This window comes from Pinus tabuliformis, chromosome 5_1 (assembly GCF_031772625.1).
Source record: "Pinus tabuliformis cultivar Carrire ecotype Pingquan chromosome 5_1, CPIR1, whole genome shotgun sequence".
Classification (NCBI taxonomy): Eukaryota; Viridiplantae; Streptophyta; class Pinopsida; order Pinales; family Pinaceae; genus Pinus; species Pinus tabuliformis.
The window spans coordinates 958,663,957-958,690,481 of record NC_142305.1 but is presented as its reverse complement, the minus strand read 5'-3'; the positions used below and the strand labels follow the sequence as shown (position 1 = coordinate 958,690,481).

General features: G+C 38.4%; 1 protein-coding gene across 1 annotated transcript in view; it reads right to left on the bottom strand.

Annotated features, from left to right (window-relative positions):
- LOC149167945 (protein ALWAYS EARLY 3-like) overlaps positions 1-23,712 on the bottom strand; it is a 112,715-nt gene extending 89,003 nt beyond the window's left edge. The window contains exon 1 of the mRNA XM_089433264.1: positions 23,622-23,712. The gene's annotated coding sequence lies outside the window, so the exon portion shown is untranslated. The remainder of the gene's footprint in view (positions 1-23,621) is intronic.
- Between the last annotated feature and the right edge of the window lie 2,813 nt (positions 23,713-26,525).

The following is a 26,525-nucleotide window of genomic DNA, read 5'->3' as shown; positions in this document are numbered from 1 at the left end:
TCCCAACCCCTTAGCTTTCTCAACTTTTTTTGTTCCTAGAACCACACCTGGTGCACAACCTAGCATCAAATCGACACTTTAAAAAAAAAAGGAAAAGGCAGAAGCTGATAGGTTGGTCAGTGAGTGTCTTCTATGGGGTGATGTTCCTTTGAACATTGCCAAGACAAACCCATTCTATCAACCTATGTTTGATGTTGTTGTTGTCATTGGCCCGAGGTAGAAAGCCCCCACCTTTGTAGAATTGAGAGGGCCTCTTCTTCAAGATGAAAAGACTGATTGCACTTCTAGATTCGAAGAGTTTAGGGCATCATGGGAACACACTAGATGCACAGTCATGACAGATGGTTGGGCTAACCATAAGGGTATGACCCTTCTTAACTTCTTGGTTAGTTGTCCCAAGGGGACAATGTTTGTGAAATTTGTTGATGCATCTGCACGCATTAAAGATGCACGTTTATTATGTGAGTTGTTGGACATCTTCATTCAGGAAGTAGGCCCAAGAAATGTTGTCCAAGTCATAACGGACAATGCTTCAAATTATGTTGCAGCTGACAAGTTGCTTATGTAGAGGTATCCTAACTTGTTTTGGACACCTTGTGTTGCTCATTGTATTGACTTGGTGTTGGAGGATATAGGTAAGATTCCTCTTGTGAGGGATATTGTAAAATCATCCAAGAACATAACAACATTTTTATATAATCATGCATTTGTGCTTGATGAGAAGATTCACTAACAACAAAGAGTTGGTGTGTCCTGCCATTACACGATTTGCCACTGCGTTCATACCTCTTCAGTCTCTATTGAATTCTATGTCGGATGTGAAGAGCATGTTTCTTTCACCGGATTGGCCTGCATTATCTATTAGCCGCAAACCAGAGGGAGAGGGCATACGCAAACTAGTTTCATACGATCAGAGCTTTTGGGCAAGAGTAGAGGAGGTGTCTGCCATTTCAGAACCTTTGGTAAGGGTTCTTTGGTTGGTTGACGGAGACAAGCCCGCAATGGGCTACATGTATGAGGCCATGGATAGGGCCAAAGAAGCCATTTGTCCTTATTATGAAGATAAGGGAGATGAGGGGCTAGAGAAACAACAGGTCATATGGAGAGTGATTGATGGGAGATGGAACAATACTCTCCATCGCCCCATTCGTGTTATAGGTATCTACCTCAACCCTGCATTTGCTTACGCTTGTGGTTTCAGATTTGGTGTTGGGGTGATGGATGGATTCTTCACTTATGTTGAGAGGATGGTGACATTTGAGCAAGAACCATGAAGATATTTCTAAAGAAATGGAGGTATATAGGATGGGAGGTGGCACATTTGGTTTTACCATGACTATTAAGAATAGGACGACCAAAATGTCGAGTAAGCTTTAGTTTGTTTCAGATTTTCAAGTTTAGAATTTCAATTTTTTTTATGATTCTCATTTTTATTAACTTGTAGAGGCTTGGTGGACAAGCTATGGTGGCAGAGTACCCCATCTCCAAAAGCTTGCCATTCGAGGGCTTGGCCAAACATGCAGTTCCTCTGGGTGTGAGCGCAACTAGAGCGTATACGACAAAATACACAGAAAAAAGCGCAATAGGTAAAAAATTTCAAATTAAATTTTTTGAATTCATTTGATTATTTTTAATATTTAAATTTTCTAACTACTAATTTACAATCTGCGACCCTAATACAAATTGGAGTCCCAACGCCTCAATAACATGGTCTATGTCTACTACAATCTTCGATTGTGGGCGAGACAACTTCAGAAACCTCCTGATGTGGAAACCATCTCATTGGACAATATTGATACCACTATTGCATGGAGGGTCGAGACTGAGAGACCAACCATGGACTCAATCCCTGATTGGTTGGATGTGGATCCAGAGGAGGTAGCAGTTGCAAGGGAGGGAGAGCCAGAGGTAGAGGAGGAGGAGCAACATTAGAGTCGGGAGGTGGAGCTGGATGAGGATGAGGAGGAGGAGGTGACACCATCTAGGATGGGCAACAGCAGCATAGGACAGAGGCCACCTCTTTTATCGGCTTCTAGAGGACGACTAAGTCCATTTGTATTTCCAGGGGCTAGGCCTTCTTCCTCTACAAGAAAAGACAAAGCCATTCCCTATTTCAGTAAAAGGGGTAGAGGATCTCAATGACTGATTATTTATTATATTTTTTGTTGATATTTTGACTCTTGAGAGTTGAGACTCAAACAAGACTCAAATTCAGGAGTTGATTCACTATTTTGATATGTGATGTAGCACTAGACTTCATATACATATTACATATTAGTTTTCTTTACATGTTTATGTCAAAAGGAGGAGCAGAATCAAGGTCAGGAAGCGGAGCTGGATGAGGATGACGAGGAGGAGGTGACACCATCTAGGATGGGCAACAGCAGCATAGGACAGAGGCCACCTCTTTTATCGGCTTCTAGAGGACGACTCAATCCATTTGTATTTCCAGGGGCTGGGCCTTCTTCCTCTAGAGGAAAAGGCAAAGCCATTCCCTATTTCGGTAAAAAGAGCAAAGGATCTCAATGACTGATTACTTTATGACATGTAGATGACTCATGATATACATTTATTATATTTTTTGTTGATATTTTGACTCTTGAGAGTTGAGACTCGAACAAGACTCAAGATTCAAGGGTTGATTCACTATTTTGATATGTGATGTAGCACTAGACTTCATATACATATCATATATTAGCTTTATTTACATGTTTATGTGAAAATGCATTTATTTGATGTTGTGGATATTTTAGATGCTAAAAAGTGAATATTTTTGTATTTTTTAATTTTGCTGACTTTTTCAAAAAACTCCCGACTATAACAAGTTTTTCAATTTTTGGACCTTTGCCGATTTAATCCAAACTTTTTGTCAACCCATAACAAGTTATTGATATGCCCTCCACACTTCATGTCTATCAATATCTATATCTGGTAGAGATATCGCACACTTACATCTCAGATATGGCTCCAGTAATCATACTGTCAAGGTGCATATCAAGATACAACTCGCAAGGAAATCCCACCTGTATTAGTAGGAAAACTCAAAAAAACACTTTTTCTCAATGTGAGATAGTTTTCAACATTCTGCACTGAATTCAAACAAACAAACAAAAAATCCACTGTTCTGTGATTTTTTTTCGTTGCAATGAATTCAAGGTGCGCCTTCTTCAGGGTGGGCTGATATCTTCATCTCTTGTGTATGCAGTGCAGTGCAGTGTAGTTTAGATATGGTCTTTTTCTGATCTATTGGATACTATAATGGGTATAAAAATTATAGATTAAACAAATTATTACATGAAAATATTGTCATTGCATGTATGGTATCAGATATGGTATCCACATCAGTGTTGCAAATATCTCTAATTTCTACCAATATTTCCAATTTTTTCCAAAGTTTATCAGGTCATCAATGTCTCTGATATTTTTTTGTCTTTTCCACATCCAAATTTATGCTTGTAATATTTTCCAATAATATCTGAAAATTTTCCGAATATTCCCACCAAGTTTATTTCCGGACCCTTCGACTATATATTTTCCCGAAACTATATTTGCAAAATTGAGGTATATCCATAAGTGTATCCATATCCATTTAACTTTGACCCCATAGATATCCACTAAGTAAGACGCTGCTCTGTGGCATTCTATTGTTCATTCAACCTTAATGTTTGCTTCTGCTCCAATCCTATTATTTGTCCAAAAAAGGAAGTCACATCAAATGAATAGAATATCTCCTTAAGATGATTAAAACAGTGACCAGACAAAAAATGCAATTCGAGAACCACTATGATCCTAGCTTGAATTCTATGGACTGTACGGGATTTGTCATAGGAGGTACATCTTGTTTGACATTTACGAACACGACTATGACTGGATATACTACCCACCCTTAAAATAGTTGGGAATTAATTGCATTTCCTTTATGTCGATTTCCTTCATTCTCGTTTGATCTAAAAATCTGCAGAGGCCCATGTCTAGAAAACTAAAACGTATTTCTAGGAATCCAAAACAGAAGACAGGTAATTACTAACTTTGAAATGGATAGTGGGATCTTAAAGTGGTCCTCTACAGATAAGGAAAAAGGGAGGTTCTATAAGCCTGGATCCACAAGGAAATAATTTGACAGATTTCGTTATAGACTTTGGCAAGTTGATGGTATTCCAAAGGAAGGAAAATACCAATGATCCAACAAGTTTCCGGGACAGGGAAGCGTGTGAGCGGGGATACACACAAGGGGATGTATATAAGCAACCCCAAAATTTCGGGAAATTTCGAGGAAATGGGGGGGCGTCAAAGTCATAAAATTTTTAAAATTAAAAATTATATATAAAAATATATATATATATATATATATATATAAATATTTAAAAAAAAAATACCAAAAATATGTCAATAACTAAATCGAAAATCTCAATAATTATGAAATGTTCAGCTAAACACTAAATATGTTCATCATTTGGTATTAAACTATTATCATTTACAAATTATCATTTGACATTTTTGCATTGTAAATCTAAAAGTAAATTACTAAATTGAATCCATCATTTGACATTATGCAATGTTCCATCTAAATTCATCATTTGGCATGATGCAAGGAACATCTAAATTAAATTCATCATTTGACAATTGAAATTATGCAATGCACATCGAAAATGATAAAAAGTAAATTCATCATATGACAATGACAATGACATTATGTTGAATTCTAAAATAGCCATAGAATACTAAACTAAAATTAAACAGAGAAACCACTGAGAAGTGAAATACTAGTAAATTTCTCAAAAAGTACCATGTTTTAACTTTTAAGTTTTAATATAATATAATTTTTTGTTTTAAATATTTATTTATTTTTAAGTTTTAACATAGTGTCATTATATATATATATATATATATATATATATATATATATATATTTTTTTTTTTTTTTTTGAGTTTATAAAAATTATTAGACAAAAACAATGTGGAAACACATATGCATCCCCCCCGGCGTCCCCTTTGCGTCCCACCACTGTCCCCTCGTCCCCCCTGCAAAGGAGTCGCGTTTCGTCGCCAGAAAAACATCCCCCCCCCCCAAGAGTTTCCCCAAAAAGGGGATGTGGGGGAAACATTTCCCCAAGAGTTTCCCTATCCCCGGAGCATGGGGGAGCATGGGGGCGCATCCCCCACCTTGGGGAACATGTCCCCATGGAACACTGGAAAATACACCTGGAGGCTGGAACAATAAAAGGGCAGCTAGAGTTGTCCGCAGGATCACTGGCCAATACGCTTAAACATGCAAATATTTATTTGTATATATATGAAGTATTTTCCAATGAAGAAAAATGGAACAAAACTGTACAGGTCCCATCAAAGGCTGACATATATAAGACATAACAATAAGCAAAACCTTTCGGAATTTCTTCATGTAAAAGTTATTTTAGGGCTTCATAATCATCCAATATCATGGATAACGGCAATGAGGAGAAACTCCTATTAGAGGAATGGAAGTACTTCAATAGCTCTAATTTATCTACATAAATAACTTTTTTGGAACTACAAAACGGGAATAGCTTGGATAAAGGAGGGAGAAGAAGAAAATTGTAAAGAGAAGTTTCAACAAAATAACACATCAGAATGGAAGACAGAAACAGAAGCAATAAGACGATGAATCCATGACACACTTTGAGATGCTTCCATATCATAATAGAAAATCAAAAACCATAAAAAGATTCAAAACATTCCCAAACATATGTTAAAAGAACAGTATAGAAATCCGAGATAATCTGAAGTATGAATGTAACTATCATGGATTATTCAGAAGCATCAAAATGGGCAACCATTTCCAAGATTTTAGAGCCACTCAATGGATATGAAGTAAGAACTGATGTCATTGGAAAGAGCACATGGAAATCTGACATTGAAGATGAGGCACCAACAATGTGAATTGGATGCATGATGTATTATAACAACATAACAAATTAGGGCGTGCTAAATTTCGAAGTTACTATGAAAGTGTTTACACAATGGTTGTGGTGATTCATGAGATTTGGGATATATGGTGTATGTTCAAACCCTGGATGGTCTGAGACAATGTCACATGGTTCGGGTTCGAGTTCGGGTTCGACAATGATTAGGTTCTGTTTGAGTTCGAATGTTTTGATGGTTCGCCATTAGGTTCGTCATGATGAATTATAGGATAAAATAGTAAGAAATCAACATCAGATGTTATCACGGACATGGAAACTGCAAGGATAAATTACAAGCTTGAGTTGTGACATGAAGTTATGAGTTTGGATCTATGGACTTGGTCAATGGCTATGAGGTTCGATGAGGTTCGCCGAACCTCTCGATTCGAACCTCAAGGTTAAAGTTCGACGAACCTTGTGACATACTGAGATATGTTTGAACATGAGAGATTGCCCTAGAAGGATTCGAACATTTGTGACAGTTTCCCAGTGGATGCTTCACCTCAAATAGTTTGGTGACTTAGTGTTCTTCGCTTAGGCATTGGACTTATCTTAACAGTTTGTTGGACACCTTGCATTGAGGCCCCATTAAGGATCCACTTGCTTAGAGAATGTCTGTTAATCTAGGTTGTCATTGATGTCAATAGTTGATGTCAATCATTGATATGGCAGTAGTGACTGGATGGCAAATATTCTTGAAGATGCCAGAGGATGACTACAACTCTTGTTTAAGTTGTCAAGACACAAATGAAGTGTCAATCATGTATCTTGATCATAATAAAAGACTACCATATCACTGTACTTGATGAAGGCCTAGAAGAAATACACATGATGACATGTCCTACCTCCAATGATGTGAAGCTTGATGTCCTTACCTCCGGTGATCCTAATAATGAAGACTACATAATGATGGTGACCATATGTTGAAGAAGACAAGGTGATGAAGAAGGCAATCAAGGACATGATGATGGTGACTCTATGAAGAAGAAGGCAAGTACATGATTAAGAAGACAATCAATGAAGAAATCAATCTACGAAGAAGCCCAACACTCAAGGCATTCTACCCTGCCCTCATTTCTGCACTAATAATTAATCAGTCACATTAAAAATTATTTTTTACTATCTTAGAGGCAGAATTCCATGATGACACCTACACCATCTTGAAGAGCATAATTTTCTCTTTCCAACAAGCTATTACTCAGCCTGAAACTCCAAGTGGTTTAAAAGTTATTGATATTTTTAAGTTAAGAATATAATTCTGGACTGTCCTACACTAGCCTACTCATGTCAGCCTCCATCCTGAAGACGTGTCCCTTCGGTTTTATTGGCAAAAACACTATTAATACACATTTTTGACTTGGTTTCTCATCAACAAATTTCGGTGATTAATACAGGAGCAGGACAGAGACCAAGGAGGAATAAAAATTACAGTTTGGGGCAAAAATTCCTTTATTCTTCCAGCTCAAGAACAGTATATAGTTACAGTCCTTAAACCAGTGGACAGAAGGGAGCTCACTGCTTGGATTTGTTGAAGACAGTACTGTTGGCAATTCTTTTGGCTACCCTTCTCACGGTCGGATTATAGCTTGTGGACAGAATTGCAGAATCTCGTGGACTGTCACCTCTGCAGCTCGGATCTGTGACCACTCTAGCTCGGACTACAGTCCTGTTACAGCCTGCAATTTTGGCCCTGTGGGCAGCCACCTCAGGACTGCACTTCGGCCTCTCTAGCAGTTAATTCAGTGATTCGGACAGCCTATAAAGATCTGCGGTATAGACGCCATTACTTGACTGTGATATAACTCAGTCCTGTAACAGCTAATCACAGCTCGGACTGTGGACTGAGGTATAGGTCGGAGCTTGGACTGTGGTATTACTCGGATTGTATAATTACAGTGACTTCTTTGCTCAGAATGTAGATTGCAGCAGCTTCGTGACATAAGCATACTCTTGGTGCAGACAGTGACCTTCTGTGATCTCTTACAGTATGATCAATTACTTGAACAGTGACTCAAATGTTTCGTTAATGTATTATCTTCAAACTGTGACAAGGATTATTCTTGGACTGTGATCATGCCTAGTTTATATTGCCAGATTCAATTTGAAGTTATGATTGCAGCATAGCAAGAGTGAAGTCTAGTGGTGGAATTAAGTGAAGTCAAACACTAGTTGTTTTGGAGCTGATTGAACATCAGAAATTGAAAGGTGAAGAATCCTATTGAAGATATACAAACACCCTTGAAGAATTCTTGGAGCCTCATAGAGACAAGGTTGGTGCCTTGGAAGATAGGATTGGAGCCCTAGAGGATAGGAGTCCTCAATGAACCAGGTCGAACCCTGTACCAGAGATAGGGTTGGAGCCCTAGAGGTTGGTGCCTCAAATTGATAAGGTTGGAGCCTTGAAAAGTCCAAGTTGGTGCTTGGCATAATACAGGTTGGAGCCTGGGAGATAGAAGATTGGTCGCTTCATCTATGGTTGGAGCCCTACACATCTATTGTACTTGATATATTGTAAAAAAGAAATTAATAAAAGTATTTATTCTATTATTGTTCATTTTGTGGTCTAAATATAAGTGATCTAACTGGTAAAAATAACAATTGAAAAGCAATACTGAATTTTTGCATATTGGATCTCCTTCGTGGCTAGGGTCCTTTGTCCCATAAACAAAGGGTACTCGTACATCAATTTATCTTATCTTACACAAGGTATGCTAGAACAAAGTTCTTCTATTAACAAGGTTGTTTATGTTGGAATATGTAACTAGCATCGGTCTTCATAATTATTATTTGTCTCATGTCATGATGTAATCTATTGATCAAAAGAAGAAAGAAAAATTGTTTATAAAGCATGGGTTTCATGCTTATGTCATTTGGTCAATATGTCAAGCATCCATTGTATGCTTCTAGGTCTTTGTCTTGAGTCATGGTCATTGCAATTATGTAAAAGACCCATTTGGGCACTTATATCAAGAAAAGAAAATTTATTTTTGGATATTGAAGTGTCTAGGTAAGTTCCCAAGAACAAATCGGCCAGCCAATGGAAGTCAGTCCAGAGTGGGCTTGAAAAGGCACTTGGAAGGCTATATAAAGAAAGATTTCATCCTCCTTAGAGACACACATCTGCCCACTACTTGAGAGAGATGGACTACGGTTTGGTAAGGCATGCAGAGGTCATTAGGAGGCTAGACAAGCCTTGAAAAAAAGATGTTTTGAATTCATTAAAGATTTGATGTTTGAAGTCTTCTGAAATCTGAAATATGTGAGGTCCCTAGATTCTGCTAGGGTTTCCGCAAGTCTAAGTTGCAGCAAAGAAGAAGTTGAAGTTGCAAAAGTGAAGAAGACACATTTGGCTGATTGATTGACTTGTAGCTTGGTGACAGCCAGAGGTCTTGTGTCGGGTCCTGAAAGTCTCCTTTGAAGATGACAAGAAGAGAAAATTATGATGGGTTTTCCCCTTGAAGGGGTTTTGCCCTGACATGGAGCCTACATCTTCTCCTCACATGATATTTATTATTTTTGACATTTATTTGATGATGAAAAAAATAATCATAATTAAGAAGGAAAGTATAATATCACAAGTAAATGCCATGTAAGTAAAACATTAAATTAATAACGCTGCGCTATTCAGTTTTCCAACATGGGATCAGAGCTAAGGTCAAAGTAAAGGCAGCTGGAAAGATGACTATATCTAAATTCTGAAGAAGCTTGACAACCCTCCTAGATAAGACAAGATAATTATATTTATGTCCAACTAATGACCACAAAGTAGGTCAAAGGGTCTGTTGAGTACACTGATGTATATACAAAGCACGAGAACCAAACGGTCTCCTATAAAAGATACAATAAATGAAGTAAATCAAACATACAATTCATGAAGTAAATCAACATCTGGACCTAGCGGAGAAGATCCAGGAGCTAATAGGTCTAAGGATCAAACCCATCTCTCCTAACATCTAAGGCTGAATGAATAACACTAAAGAAACTCAACAAAGTCTGTTGGCCCAATGAAGAGCCGATGGCAAGTGCAGACTGTCCACTAAATCACATCCTCGGGGAGTTCACATGCAGCTGAATGTTGGAGGACCTAGTCTATCTCCGAGGAACGGATCTGAGACGGAACTGCTGCTGAGATCTCGTGTGGCAAGGTGAGGTCCCACGGATCCTCACTAATCTAGAGTCTAGCTACGTACTGGTATCAATCAATCTCTTCCAATCTGATCTGAGGAAGTATAGAAGGTGTTGATAAGAGGTCGAGGAATTAGAAGGGTTGAGCAACACGCCATAAATGCCCTTATCATTACTTTTCAAAGATCTACAAAGAGAACTAACCTACGCTGAGAGTCTTGTAGACGAAATCGAAGTTCCAACAGGAAAAGCAACTCCTCAAATTACCTTTTTTGAGAAATTAAATCAAACTTTGGTAGGCTAGAAATAGTCATCTAGCCAAAAAGGAGAAAACATCTAGTCGAGGATCTAGGTTGACTTGTATGGAAGGCCTTGTAGGCTTGTTCAAAATGCATATGCAATAAAATGAGAAACCCTAGTGTAGGAGTTCAAGTCACAAGAAAATATTAGAAGTACCTAATCCAGAGACACCTGCGGAAAGCAATATTAGAATAAGCCCTGCATTGACATAAAGTCAAGACAAGCAGCTCATCTTAGGTTGTGACACTAAAATTCTTAAGAGAAAGACTTTCATGGAGTCTTTAGAGCTAGTGGAAAAAGCATAACTTGAAGGATCTAGCAGTAAGCATCAATTAATCATCTTAAGAACATATCAACTTGGCATTGCTCTTGGAACAATCATGACATCTTAGAAGGCAGATTTTGGCTTTGGCTTGGCTCAATAGAAAGATCGTGACAGCGGTGGAAGTGACAATGTCTTACACTATGAGACCTTGAAGAAGGCTTTGTAGCAGGTTCCAGTGATCATGGAGGACTATGGCTTTATGCATAAATGAATAAAGGGTCTAACATGAAGTGTATTAGGGTTTTGTTACATGTTGGACTCTAGGGTTTACAGTCTTCGTCTTGTTGAAGGTCATTGGTATCTAGGGATTATAAACTCTAGATGGTACTTGGAATAGGAAACCCTAGTCAAGAGAGAAATTGTAATATCCCAAACTAAGAAATACAATGAATATCAAAAACATGCGCTAAGCTATAGCAAGAAAATCCATCCATGCAAGCAAGCACAATTTTACACAAGCATAAACAGATCAGTAAATCATAGAATAGTAGCAACAAATCTGAGCCATTTTATTAAGTATTTCTTGGATGTTGAATATAATGGAGTAGAATGATAGAACCTGGGCTTTCTACTGCAAGCATTCAATACCCAAGTGAATATCAAAGCAAGCTCCAACCGGAATCGGCCCAATCTGTCCAAACTCATTGTGCAGAAAATTACTATTGTTGTCGCTGTTGTTGGAGGCAAACTTTGAAATGATCTCTCAATCAGTGTTGATAGTATTGGCGATATTCGAAAATATCGCGATATTTTCAGCAAACCGATATATCGCCAAGAAAATATCGCGATATTTTTATCAAAATATCACGATATTTTGAACAATATTTTGAAAATATCGGCAAAATATCGCCATATTTTGAAAATATCGGCTATGTTTAAATCTATGATAAAAAACCACTGTTTTTTATGCTTGTCAATATTTGCCGATATTGCCCATAAGATGTTTTTTGGACCCTCACCGATATTTTGCCGATATTATCAACACTGCTCTCAATAATGCTCCAAAAATTCTAATATAAATCAACAAAAAAAAAGGGAGAAGGCTCTTCACACCCAATCCAACAAAACCCAAAAAAATCACACGTTGAGTCCACTGGTCACTGAGGCCCAAAAAACCACGTGTATCCCTTCCCAGTCTACTAGTGAGCTACAGAAATCAATCTCCAGTAAAATGCACAATTTTCCCAAAGGGAAACTCCTCTAAAACCCCACAAAATTCCCTCCTCAAAATCCCGGCCAAAATTAGTTCCAATATCCAACACAATAACACTGCTCAACCCCTGCGCAGAAAATAGCCAGTAAACCTTGGCTCAAAGAAGAAGAAATTCGGCCCACAAATCTCTAGCACTTCCAGTCCAGTAATATCTCAAAATCAATTCATCCTCCTCAAGGGAAAATCTCCAAAAAATAGCCATCCCAAAGGACAACAAACGCTAGTTCCTCTAACCCCTACGAAATCCTCCACTACATCCTCTAGAAACTCGCAAAGGCTGAAGAAATTACTGCAAAATACTACGATTTCGCCACAATCTCTCTCCTTGAGTGGCACTCGAAGTCCCCTAAAGAAGCGATGGAATTTCCGCCTGGAAATCCCTTATGCTAAACAACACTGGTTGACTTGTCAAGCAGCTCAATTAAACTCTCCAATTCTGAAATATGAAATGACAAGATGATCCAAAAATGAAGCTCTTCCCTTCCTTTTAGAATTGCTTGTCAACCATCCTTGTGGGCTCCACCAATTCGACCCCCTTGCTTGACCCCTCTATCATGTGGTTCGATTTCTCCTAGGGAGTTCAATTTCCTTCCTAAGTGACCCCCACCACTTAACTTCACTCTAATTTTTCCCTTTTCTCCTAAGTGCAACCTTTATTTCTTATCAAAATTAAATTTGAGCTTCCACAACTTATTTCTCCTAAGTTTTTTTTATCAAATATTATATTAATCGCCAAAATTGCAAAATTGAGAATTTCCTTAGCAAAATTATTAATTGGGGACATGACAGGCCTCCCTTCCTAAATGTTGATTGCCCTCAAGCAACTGCAATGAATGATGGATGTTGTAAAAGTTGTTCTCCCTCCCAAGCGTGTAATTTTATCTATTGCAGCTACTGGAAATTTATCTTCTAATTGAAAATTTAATTATGCAGTTTATTTTCTACAACAAACAACAAATAAAATCACTACTGCAATTTTCACCATAAAAATATTGTGGAAAGTAAAATACTAGAAACTAAGGAATTCTAGCACACATACAATAATTTTGACACACTTATTTTTGGACAATTGTCGCCGAAACAAGCCAACTTGGGAAAACCAGTGCAGTAGATGATGATTTTATTATTAATGTTTAGCAACAATTATGAGTACAATAATTTATATGCCCAGCTAGCAATCTAATCTTAGGAAAATACTGGCAAAAATATCATGAGAATTTTCTCTCACCCCACAACTATTTTCTGCCTCTAAAACTCCCTCCGTAGCCTCTGCGTTTAGGTCTCTGCATCACCCTCTGCGCAAAGCTTATGCTAGACCTCTATAAATTTTGGCCTTCCTGCCTTTGCCTCTTCCGGGAAGTAGAAATCTTCCTCTTGGAATGTTGTTTCCCTCCTCTTCCACCTGCTACTCACCCTCTATCTCTATCTTCTCTGCTGAGTTGCTGCTACTGAGAAAATCGAACTGCCTGGGCAACTGAGTATCTGCACTAGATGATCTCTCCATCACCACATCGACTTCGTCTTATAATCCATTGTTGGAGCACCAACAGCCAAGATTAAAACTTAATCAATGGCAAGGACCATCTATGGATCAATTTGCATGAGTTTCTAGATGATTCACGCCCCATCTTAATTAATATTGATTAATTCACCATATTCACCATATTCCACAATTTATAAAAAAATCGATTAATAATCTAATTGAGACACTTCTAGGCAGAATTTCCAGGAACGATTTATGGGTTTTGGAGATCTCATGTATTCTAGCCTCTACACCAAATTTTGTGGCTAGAACACATTTGATACTACAAAAACTAACACCAAGTAGCGTCCTCCTCTAGAAAATATTTCCACCTAAAAAGGTATTCACTGATAGTCTTGTTCCTAAGCCTTCACTCCCTCTCCTGCAATATGGCCTCAGGTATCAAAATCAAATGACCCTCGTCATTCAAGGGTGGAAACTCTACTGCAGTTGTAACCTATTGTCCCAAGGCCTTTTTTAGGCAAGATACATGGAACACATTATGCACCTTGCTTCCTGGCGAAAGCTCTAGCTCATAAGCCACCTCCCCAACTCGCCTGATCACCCTATATGGTCCATAAAAATGGGGTTTGATCTTCTCAGCTCCCTTGTGCTTCAATGTGGATTGTCTATATGGTTGGAGACGCAAGAACACTAAGTCTCCAACCTCAAAATGCCTCTCCACGCAGTGCCTATCTGCATACATCTTGTACTAGTTTTGCGCTGCTATGAAGGTTGTCTTTGAGGGCCCTTGAGATATCCTGGCTCTCCTGTATCCAATCCTTTGCCCCGGGGGCTCGACTGTCTCCAAAAATCATGTCAGCAAATGATAATGCATCATAACCATAAAGAGCACAAAAAGGTGACATACTGATAGACATATGGTGAGTGGTGTTGTAGCAGTACTCTCCCATGTGAAGCCACTTCACACATGCACGCTTCTTCCCTATCACATATTCCGCGAATACCCCTCCAACCATTTATTCACGATCTCAGTTTGCCCATTTATCTAGGGGTGGTAACTAGTACTGGTGGGGGCGCTCAGTGGCCACCAATCTAAATAACTCCTAGAAATGTATTAACTCCCAGAAATGTGATTGAGGGTCTCTCTGCTCAAAATGCTCCAACACCCTCTTGGTAAACTCCTCATAAGAAGTTGTGTTAGCATGCCCCAACATAGCCAATCCATCAAACCACCAGTTGTGTGCATCCCCCTCCAAATGCAAAGCGGCCAACTTAATCGCCTCTACCTCCAACATCTGGTTAAGGTGGAAATAGGTGTCTAGCTTCTCCACCCATGCCCTCGCAGTGCATTTAGAGGACCCATCAAATGTACAAAGGTACAATCTCCCGACCATGTGTCGCTACGATGAGCCGCTTGCTCCCTTGCCTCGGTTGTTATGCTTAAGCTGGCAGAAATTTCCGAAATTAATCGCTTCATGAAACTCCACCCCCATGGACTGTCACTCTCAAAAGTAATCCCCCATAGGCATGTCCCCAGCATCAGGTTGTTCCCCACTCCCCAGAGCCAGAAATGTAGGCATAGCGCATTTGGTTGCTCCATGGTGAATAAGGGTGTTGTTCTGAGGGATGTCATTCTTCATGTGGTTAGATGTTCCTGAACTCTCACCTCCAATAAACTCCTTGTGGTTGTCCCTAATGCGTTGTTGCCTCAATTCATCCATCACCTCCCTTTGCCCTCTCACAACATCATTCTACCCTTTGACCAAATCATTCAAGGCACTCAAGATGCTCTTAAATGTTGTGGCCATCAAATCCTTATTACTATCTCCCATTTCTACTGTGTTTACTCCCTGCTCTAAAGTCTCTGAATCTGGGGTAATTTTCAGCTCCCACTCTCTACTCCTGTACTTGCACCTTTTGTAAGTGATGTTCTACTTATCCTTCAGGGTCATAGAAAGAAATCCTCCCACAGTTGGTCAGATCACGACTCTGATACCACTGTAATATCCCAAACTAGGAAATACAATGAATATCAAAAACATGCGCTAAGCTACAACAAGAAAATCCATCCATGCAAGCACAATTTTACACAAGCAAAAATAGATCAGTAAATCATAGAATAGAAGCAACAAATCTGAGCCATTTTATTAAATATTTCTTGGATGCTGAATACAATGGAGTAGAATGATAGAACCTAGGCTTGCTACTGCAAGCATGCAATACCCAGGTGAATATCTAAGCTCCAACAGAAATAGGCCTAATCTGTCCAAAGTTCAAACCCACTGCCCAGAAAATTACTATTCTTGTTGTTGCTGCTAGAGGCAAACTTTGAAATGATCCCTCAATAATGCTCCAAAAATTCTGAAGAAATAGGAGAAGGCTCCTCACACCCAATCCACCAAAACCTAGAAAAATCTCAAGTTGGGTCCACCAGTCACTGAGGCCCCAAAACTGTGTAGCCCTTCCCAATCTGCCAATGAGCTACAGAAATCGATCTCCAATAAAATGCACGCTTTTCCCAAAGGGAAACTCCTCCAAAACCCCACGAAATTGCCTCCTCAAACTCCTAGCTGTTGTTTTAAAAATCGGCCGATCTAAACCAGTAATCGGTTAAACCGACCAATTAGCTAGCCCAACGAGTAAAACTGGCATTTAAAACCTAGTTTGACCCACCATTTCGCCATAAAATTGAGCAAATCGGTCCTAACCAGCCGGTTTAGGACAGACCGGTTTGTGATCACACCGGTCAGTTCCGTCCTAAACAGATCGATTAGCTACCACGGATGCAGAGGACCCATGTAGCACTTTTTTCCAAGTGTTTAGGGTGTTTTGGAGGGAAAGCAAGTGTTCTTTCCCTCCAAAAACACCCTCTCCAACCCTTTAAAATGCCCATCTCCCTCTCATTTGTCTCACACAGCGCATTTGGAGTATGTGTGAGTTTGATTGGGAGCTTAGAGGGTGTTGAGTTTTTGCTGGAGTAGTCATCTTGGAGGCTTAGAGTTGGAGTTGGAGCTATTTTGGAGATAGTTTGGAGCTATAGTGGAGTTGGCATCTTCAAGAGAAGGCTAAGGAAGCTAGTTTGCATTTCCAGGTAAGGATTTTCACTTGAAAATTCCTCATTTGACTGTTGTCCATGTATTAAATTTTTTTATGTGTTATAAACTTCTAACTTCTATCATCTATGCTATCAAATTTTGTAGGCTACATGTGCACTTGTTTTCCTAAATTTAGCTTTGGTTTTCCATGTTTCTTAGCTGCAATACTTTTTAAATGGCAAATTTCTTTGCAAATTTTAATTATTTCAAGCAAAGATGGCTCCAAAAGGCAAGGACAGTGCATGGACTCATTGTAATGTGATTGATGGAAAAATGATATGCAAATTATGCCATAAACCTATTGGAGGTGGGGGTATTCTTAGATTGAAAGAACACTTGGCTAGGGTAAGAGGCCAAGTAAAGTTGTGTGATGCACTAAATGAAGTGTTAGGTCCTATTAGGGCAGAATACCTTTCCAATCTTGGAAAGTTTCATGAGGATAAGGCGAGGGAGAAGGCCATCCAAGATGACATTGCATGGAAGAGGGAATTATTAGAAGCCATGAAAGAGAGTGGGTATGATGATTATGAGATTCAAGACTCCTCTTCTATCACTTCCACCAATGACCCCTTTCAGTATGCCCATCCTTCTTTTGGCCAACTATCAAAAGGAATAAAGAGAATAAACATCCAAAGTTATTTCTCATCCTCTGCCAACATTGCCTCTTCTAATCCCATTTCCGCCCAGCCAAATCATCAACCCACTTTGCATCAACATTGGAAAAAACAATGGAAAGAAACTTCTCATCAATACATTGCTAGATGGTGGTATGATGCAGATATCCCATTTAATGTTGTTTCCTCACCTTATTACCAAGCTATGTGGGACTCTATTATAGCTGCAGGAAACGGGTTCAAATTCCCTAGTATGCATGACTTGAGGGGAGCTCTTTTGCAAAAAGAGATTTCTTCCATTGATGAGTATTTGGCCAAGTATAAAGATTCATGGCTCAAAACAGGTTGTTCCATCATGTCAAAGGGATGGACCGATGGAAAGAACCACACTATCATTAATTTCTTTATTTCTTGCCCTCAAGGAACCATGTTTTTGAGATCAATTGATGCATCTGATAAGGTGTAGGATGCAACCCTTCTATTTGAGCATTTCAATGACATTATTCAGGAAGTTGGGGAGCAAAATGTTGTGCAAGTCATCACCGATAATGCCTTAAAGTATGTTCTTACTGGAAAGATGCTTGAGTGAAAATATAGGACCATATTTTGGACTCCATGTGTTGCACATTGCATAGACCTCATGCTTGAGGACATAGGCAAAGTGGAGTGGGTAAAAAACACTGTAGAGCATGCCAAGTGCATTACAAAATACATTTACAACCACTCATGGGTATTGAGCCTAATGAGGAAAAACATTGGGACAAAGATTTGCAACTCACTTCCTCATGTTGCAATGTCTCAATGCTCAACATAAAAACCTGCAGAAAATGTTTTCTTTTCATGATTGGACTGAATCTCGGTGGGCTCGTACACAAGATAACAAAGACAAAGAAAGTGCTTGACAATTATTTTTGGAAAAGGCCTGTAGAGCTTGTGAAAATTACCGAGTCCCTTGTTAAAGTGCTAAGGATGGTGGTTGGGGAAATTTGGCCATGGGCTACATTTATGAGGCTATGGATCAGGCAAAGGAGCAAATACGGGCAACTTACAAGGACAAGTTAGCTAAATATGGTCGTATATGGGAGATCATTGATAACAGATGGAACAATCAAGTCCATCGTCCTATACATGCAGCTAGGTATTTTTTAAACCCAAAATATCATTATAAAGCTCAGCTAGGAGATCTGCAGGATGGGGAGGTCTGAGCTGGATGGATTGATTGCTTGGAGCACATGGTCCCTAGCCATGCAAACCAGTTGGAAATACATAGACAACTTACTCTTTTCAATATGGCAACTTGTACCTTTGGCAAAAACTTGGCAAAGATGGAAAGAGTTGTGGATCAACCAAGTAAGCAATTCCAATTTCCAATTTGTTTTTCTTTTCAAGTTAAATTGTTTACAAATTTACAATTCATAATATCTATAAATACTTGTAATTTGTAAATAAGTAATGAAATGAACTAAGTTACTAATTAATGTCTTTTTCTTTGCATCACATTGGTGGGCTCAACAAAATGCCTTCATGAATGAAGATAAGATGAAAACTATGTGCAAGATAGATGACCTAGAACCCGTCGTAAGAAGATAACTCTATGATCCGTGATACCATGAAAGGAAGCATGCTATCTATAATGAGATATGGAGGAAAGAGGAAGCTTCTTCTATTTTCATAGTAGAACTAGTTGGGCAAGTTCAATTATGTAGATGTTGAAAGCTCAACATACGGTGCCTGACATCTATGAAGATAAAGATGTGCTCATCTTAGGGTTGGAAGGTAGCAATGTGAGAAGATAACCTAAAGGTCAAAAAGGAAGATCACTTTTGTGAAGAAACTATGAACAACTTGAAGTCGGAAAGGCTCAATAGAATGCCTTCATGAATGAAGATAAGATGAAAATTATGTGCAAGATGGATGACCTAGAACATGTCGTGAGAAGATAACTCTGTGATCCGCGATACCATGAAAGGAAGCATGCTATCTATAATGATATATCGAGGAAAGAGGAAGCTTCTTCTATTTTCAAAAGATAAGCATTCTATTCCTTTTCTTCATTATATTATTGTTTATTCCATGTCTAAATTTAGTTAACTATATCTTCTTAAGAGTAGAGCAAGTATATTCCAAAGTCTATTCGTCAAATATGAAGTCAAGAAGCTGTAGCTAGACTCAGAGGGACCCTAAAAGGAAAATTTTAATCTTGAAAGAATTTTGAAGAAGAAGCCTTGATTTAGAGGGAGCCTCATATTAAAACTTGGAAAATCAAAGCACCTCCCCTATCTTGAAAAGTACATGATTGTGTGAAAAAGATGTAAGAACAAGACAAAAGGTAAAATCTCATGCCTAAGAAAGACTTCATGATGGGCATGATCGAAAGAAGGAGTTGTGATGATGATATTGAAGATTCCACATTGATGATTAAAGATGGAGAACCTCATTATTACTTGAAGATGAAACATGCAAAGAAAATAATGACCTCAGACAGAAGTTTTGATAAGTTGTTGTACCTTAGGCTGAATAGCTTGTATGATGGTACTTAGGGTTGGTATCTTGGCAATCTAGATGATACCTAGGTCCCTGTTAGGGTGGATATCTTAGTCTCAATTATACCTAGATCCCAATTAGGGTTGGTATCTTGATCTAGATGATATCCAAATTCCTATTAGGGTTGGTACCTTGGCAGGTAGCCTAGATCCTAGATCCTTGTTAGTGCCTTGGTAGGTAGCCTAGATGACACCTAGATCCTTGTTGAGTTGGCATCTTGGCAGGTAACCTAGATGATAACTAGAACCCTGTTAGGGTTGGTGTCTTGGTAGGTAGTCTAGATGACACTTGGTGTCTTGGGCCTTCGCAGGTAGCCTAGATGACACTTGGATCCTTGTTGAGTTGGTACCTTGGCAGGTAGCCTAGATGATACCTAGAACCCTGTTAGGGTTGGTGTCTTGGCAAGTAGCCTAAATGACACCTGGTGTCTTGGCAGGTAGACTAGATGACACCTAGATCACTGTTGGGATGGTACCTTGGAAAGTAGCCTAGATGGTACCTAGATGGGTTTATACCTTGGCAGTTTGCCTAGATGGTATCTAGATATCTAACATTGTACATGTTGTTTTATAATACTCTTCTTATGAGAATTTTTCAAAGTGAATAAATTCCTTGTGCCAATTAAACAAATATGAATACCTCCCTAGTTAAGAGGGAGTGTTGGAAAATGTCAGTAGTATCAGCCTTCATAATTATTATTTGTCTCATGTCATGATATAATTTATTGACCAAAAGACAAAAGAAAAATTGTTTATAAAGCATGGGTTTCATGCTTATGTCATTTGGTCAATAGGTCAAGCATCCATTGTATGCTTCTAGGTCTTTGTATTGAGTCATGGTCATTGTTATGATGTAAAGGACCCATTTGGGTACTTATATCAAGAAAACAACATTTATTTTTGGCTATTGAAGTGTCGAGGTGAGCTCCCAAGAAGAAGTCGGCCAGCCAGTCAAAGTCAACCTAGAGTGGGCTTGAAAAGCCACTTGGAAGGCTATATAAAGAAAGATTTTGTACTCAGAGACACATTTTTGCGCACTACTTGAGAGAGATGGATTGTGGTTTGGTAAGGCATGCGAAGGTCATTAGGAGGCTAGACAAGCCTTGAAAGGAAGATGTTTTGAAGTCATTAAAGATCTGATGTTTGAAGTCTTCTGAAATCTGAAATATGTGAGGTCCCGAGATTCTGGTAGGGTTTTCACAAAGTCGAAGTTGCAGAAGTGAAGAAAACACATTTCGCTGCTTGGTTGACTGGTATCTTGGCGAGAGTTGTTGAAGAATCAAGGGCAATCAAGTGTAGTGTGATTCTTCTTGACTTGATAACGATTTGTGGAGTCTTTTTACTTTTCTTGTTAGCTTAATCTTCTTCTTATTATTATAAATGCATGTGTGTGTACTTCATTAAACTGCTACCAAAAACATAAGAACAAGAACACAAGATATTGGCTCTCTGCCAAGGCCTCTCTTCTCTTGAGAGGAAAACTCTTTAGTAAGTTTCTCTTATTGAAGCTTCTTATTGATTAATTCCAAACCCTAGACCCTCGACAAGAATATCCTCCAAGTACAAGTCAAGTCCTTCCTTCTTTCTGCACTTTGTTCCTCGGCACTTCCTTCTTCCGGCACTTCGTCCTCCTTCCAATTGTTGTTAGATCTTGTTGCACTTGCTCTAGAAGAGATACCTTTGATGAGACCCTTTCCTTATGATGATCCCTTCCTTCTCTTCACTAACCAACGAACTTGTATCACTGTAAAGAAAGGGTTGTTATGACAGCAGAGACATCCTCCTTCTCTTCGCACGTGTGATTGTATTCCTTGTGATATTGACCTCTTCCTTCTTCGCTTGAAAGAGAGGCCTTATAGGCCTACTTAGATTGCCCAACCAACAAAGTTATGGGACTGTGATGGTAGTGCTATAATGACCGCAGGAAGAGGCTCTTCCCTTCGCACGTGTGACTGCAGCTTGCCCTAGAAACAGTCCTATTGAGCTCAATTGTGTACCCTTCTTCTTTGCTGCAGTTGGAAACCCTTTCTTCATCCTTCGTTACCCTTTACTTGCCTCCTTACTTCGCTGATTTCAGAGATATGAATGCGTTGTCTTTTGAGGGAGTGGACAGCCTCTATATATAGAGGTTTGTACCTCCTTTAGGCCGACTTGATGTCTTTGCTTCGGATAGCTTCTTTGGTGGTTCCTTTGCTTGGCGGAGACTTGTTGACTTTGCTTGGAGGTATTCTCTTGACTCTAATACATAAACATACATGGTGTGACATGACCTTAAGGTCTTCAACATTTTCTTTTGACTCTTTGACTCACCTATAGCATGTTAACATGTGCTAAACCTATTTCAATGAGCAAGAAACTCATTGACATATATTATAAAAATAATATTTATTTTCTTGAATAAATACAAATATCAAAAGTACATTTATGAAGACCGAAATCTGAAGTATGCGAGGTCCCTAGATTCTGCTAGACTTTCCACAGGGTCAATGTTGCAGAAGTGAAGAAAACACATTTGGCCGGTTGGTTGAGAGCTAGAGGTCTTCTGTTTGGCCTTGGAAGTCTCCTTTGAAGTTGATAAGAAAAGAAAATTCTGATGGGTTTTCCCCTTGAAGGGGTTTTGCCCTGGCATGGAGCCTATATCTTGTGTTCACGTGATCTTTATTGTTTCTGGCATTTATTTGATGATAAAAAACATAACCATAATTAAGGAGAAAAATAAAATATCACAAGTAAATGTCATGTTACGAAAACGTTAAATTAATAATGCTTCCCTATTCAGTTTTCCAACAGTTTATTTGATTGGGGCAGTGAACTTGTGGGAATGGCACAGAACCACAACAGAAGATGTTTTAAAGAATATAGATGAAACTGAAGATGCCTTGTAATTCCAAATATTTTAGCTAGACCTTGGAGATGAGCTGGAAATGTTCAGAAAGTGGTTGTGAGCTGCAGATGCAGGAATTCTTTAAAGGCCAGAATAGCATAAGTCCTGTCAGAAGTCAGCAAAGGGATTAAAAATAAATAAAATTCAACTGCAACCATTGAAGCCATGCAGAGGTAATCATGACAAGCGCAAGGACACCATTTGTCACTAGGTCGATAAACACGTCTGGAAGAGCATAAGATGAGTACTTCAGTGACTACTGATTGATGCTGCAAGGATCCATTAAACAGATGATGACTGAGGGAGACCCACTAAACTTTAATTCCAGTGCAGGATGAGCATTTTCCTATGCATTGAAGTTCCAGCAAGAAATAGCTCTTATGACATACCCAAATATTTTGATATTCATCATAGCAAATTGAGTTCTCTAACATGTTTTTCAACCAGAATACATTTACTTCAGGACAAACAGTTGTAGTTTAATTATTTTGTCCTGAATGACCACCTTCATATTTGCACTTGGAAGAAAAATAGCAATCGCCTCACCAATTTTCATGTAATGATAGAGACTGCAAATTTTCAAAATTACAATTGAAACATGATTTATAGCACAGTATAAGGCAAAATGAAACATTTTATATGGATTGACAATAAATTGTCTTAGACATTTTAAATTGTTTAATTGATCATATTGTATGTTAGAACTTTGAAGTATGGAAAACTGAAATCAAATCCATGCCGGCGGAATAGTTTGATACATGAATCTATCAAAATGCTAAGCATTCAATCAATTTGTAGCAACTTTATCAAAGGCATTGCATTGTAATGTCATGGAAGTGGTACTAACGTAATAAACTTGTAGAAGCAATCATCTTAACCTGACCAGGTTTAAAAATGATGATATTCATAAATCACTAGTGTCCTTTAAATTGCTCAAAATCTTCAGAATGTTTCAATTTAATAATATTTAGAAATATGGACTATCAGTACTGCCTTCAACGATACTTCCATTTATTTACTATTTCAAAAACAAGAAAGTACAACCAAAGATGAGTGAAAAAAAAAAAAAAACGAAAAAGAAAGGCTTGTGTTACCAGAATCAACAGTAGGAGATGGCAATAGTCCATTTAGAGATAAATCTGCCAAAGTTGCCAAGGCGTCTAGACCAAAATTTTCATCTACAAAAGAAAATAAGAAACTTAGTACAAAAACACAAGCTGGAACATAACTTAATTAATTTTTCCATTAAAAATATCTACTTAATACCTTTCCATGTCCATATCTATAAAAATAAGATATATGCAATAGTTACTTAAAAGGTGGAGTTCACAAGATATTGAACATGAACAAACAGTCAGGAACTTTGAAAATGGTCATACTACCATATTCAATAGCTACAAGTGAATGAAAAGACTGCAAAGCAAAGCTTTGACCCTATTACAACAAAATCTGGCTTCCAATATGATGTAAAGTCCCAAGCATCAAGAAGCTAGTCTTACGTAACTTATAAAAGCTACCCACTATCACCACAATAACTCTTCCTCTCACATTTGGTAGGCTCTTCTCCAACTCAAGGGGGATTTCCCTAAGCATAGGATTGTTAAGGCTATAGAATGGAGGCACAAGGTGATTTATTGAAGACTTAGCCTATGGAAAATGAATGGTTATAGTATGGATGGAGAAGTAAATGATAAAAGAACCAAAGGTGAAGGTAGAAAACCACAGCACCAAGTGCCTAATCAAACATTGGGCAAAATGGAGTCAAGGAAGTATGGATCTAAGAGGGCAGGTGCATGGATATGTAAGGTGAATGAGAGCTCACTTCCACAAAATAACCCTCGCTGGCTGAGAGTTATTATAGAAAATCAACCTTGGATAGCTAGGATTGCTGCTCATTAACTTATTTATGGAGGTTATGGTACACAAATTTTAACAACAACTAGTTTTGATAGGTGCAAGATAAACACAAGAAGCATAAGAGGGATTGCATCCTCAAATTACACCATCCAAATGACAGATACTTCATTATTAGGCCTATATAAACATTACAAGGCTTTCCTACAGCTAAAAACAACATATGAAAAATGAGTTGCACGCATGAAAGCCTCACCTAAACAAAATGCTACACCTCCAATATTCCATAAAGCTCCATGCATATAATGTATGAATGTAATCCAAGGGAAGAGCTCCTCAATCTCCAATTCTGAACAGCCCTTACAATGGAGAGAAAGCCCCTCTTTATAGAAATAATATAGCTAACAAACTCTATGGCAAGTCATAGATATAATATAAAATGTAGCAGTTAGATCCCTCCTTGTCTGATGGTTGACCATGTCAAGATACATGAACACTAGCCTCTCTAAGAAAGCTCACCCTCATACCAAAAATACGAAGGAAATTAGATCAAAAATCACCAAGAGAGGGCGTACAACTAAAAATAGGCATTGTAACCAAGTCAACATGCTATAAGTCAATATAGAATGCACCCTCCAAGACGCAAGCATGAAAAACAAAGTTATGTGAAATGCCGAAACATCTAGAAGTTTCTGAAATGGGGATGGCCTGAAACGCAGCCCCCGAATGGAAATGCGGCCGAAAAGAAAGAATGACATATAAATGATATTTACAAGGAAATCCAAATTTATATTAACTCCAACAGATGATTACATGATGCAAATATCCAAAATTAGCCTTATAGATGAGGCTTTACGTCCAAGGCTCCAAAATCAACCTTTATATGTGAGGCTATATGTGCTAAAAAATGAAATAAAACATGAGCTAAAACAATTATGGCTACATTAACATATCATTACTAATAAAACTCATCCTCATCACAAATAGAAAAAGATACTTGTTCAATAAAAGAGGCAACTCTACTAGTACTTTCAATTGCACTTGCACCACCAATGGCACAAATATCAAGAGCAGAAAGAGAGAGCTCAAATATAGACATTTGGGTGTTAGAAGGGGCCCACTCCCTTCTTCACCCCTTGAGTTGTTCGAAAAAGCTAAAAAAAATCATTTTGCCTTTTTGTCACCCAAAACACGACATGTAGCGGCCAAAACAGGGCTAAAACACCCGCTAGCATACCATATGGCGTTTCAAGTTTCGAAACATTGTATGGTACAGCCAACGGTGTTTCAACCCTATTTCAAGGCCGTTTCGACGTTTCGGGCCATCCCAAGTACCGATACGCCACCTTTTTACCTATGTCACAGGGTTCGGCGAACCTGAAGCTTCAGGTTCGAAATTCGGCGAACCTGTAAAAAAAATTTGAAGTTCGTTCAGGTTCGGCAAACCTGAAAGTCGAACCCAAACCTCATCGAACTCAATCGAACCTAATCGAACCTCAATGAACCCAATCGAACCTAAACGAAGCGAGTAACAACCCGACAGTGAAGGGACTAGTTGTCAACTAACACTTGAATTAATTCATTCTAACTGTAAGAGTTTAACAGAAAGATGTACTAAAGACGTGCAACAAATATAAAGAACATCATTGATTCATGAACTCTGAATACTGTAGAAGTTAAATGATCTCACGTAGACAATTTTTTATCTGTCCTAACTCCGGTGTACAGATATTAGATAGCAACTCCACCTTCAAATCATTAACCATTTAATTTCTGCACAAACATTCTTCATCTAACAAGCATACAAAAATTCGAGTGTAATCGTTCCGACTAATATTCTCAGAATTTCTTTGACGATTAGAGGCCAACTGTAAAGTTAGCGATAGGGTTTTCTTATCTTTAATTTTTCCAACTAGACCTCCAATAGTACCCCAATCAGAGTCATGCATTTGTTGATGTCTATGATTTCCAACACGGTTATAGCTAAAACAATACCAGGGTAATATATGAAACTGGAGTTATGCAAGAGCATCGAACATGTATAATCAATTTCAAGTCATTCCATGGCCTAGGGCATTAAAACTAGAAGTATGCTTAAAACTTTATTTCTGGGTTAAATTTGGAGATGAAATATTTTTTGTGGT